This window comes from Enoplosus armatus, chromosome 14 (assembly GCF_043641665.1).
Source record: "Enoplosus armatus isolate fEnoArm2 chromosome 14, fEnoArm2.hap1, whole genome shotgun sequence".
Taxonomy (NCBI): Eukaryota; Metazoa; Chordata; class Actinopteri; order Centrarchiformes; family Enoplosidae; genus Enoplosus; species Enoplosus armatus.
The window spans coordinates 7627729-7628014 of NC_092193.1; positions in this window are offsets into that span (position 1 = coordinate 7627729).

Genomic DNA, 286 nt, shown 5'->3' on the forward strand with positions numbered 1-286 from the left:
TGTCTCCTGCTGTAATACAAACAACTACACTTGTAAAATAATGCAGCTTTGATAGCAACAAAATAATAATAATAATAATAATAATAAACTTTATTTATATAGCACTTTTCTTAAAGTTACAAAGTGCTTCACAAAAAGACACTACAATAATAACTAATTATAAATAGATAAAATGAAATAAATTCACACAGATGAAAAAATTATCCCGATAGCCCTTAGTCACCAGCCGGGCTCTGGGAATGACCTGAAAGTCACTATCAACCAAAGAGGGCGCCCAGGCTCATAG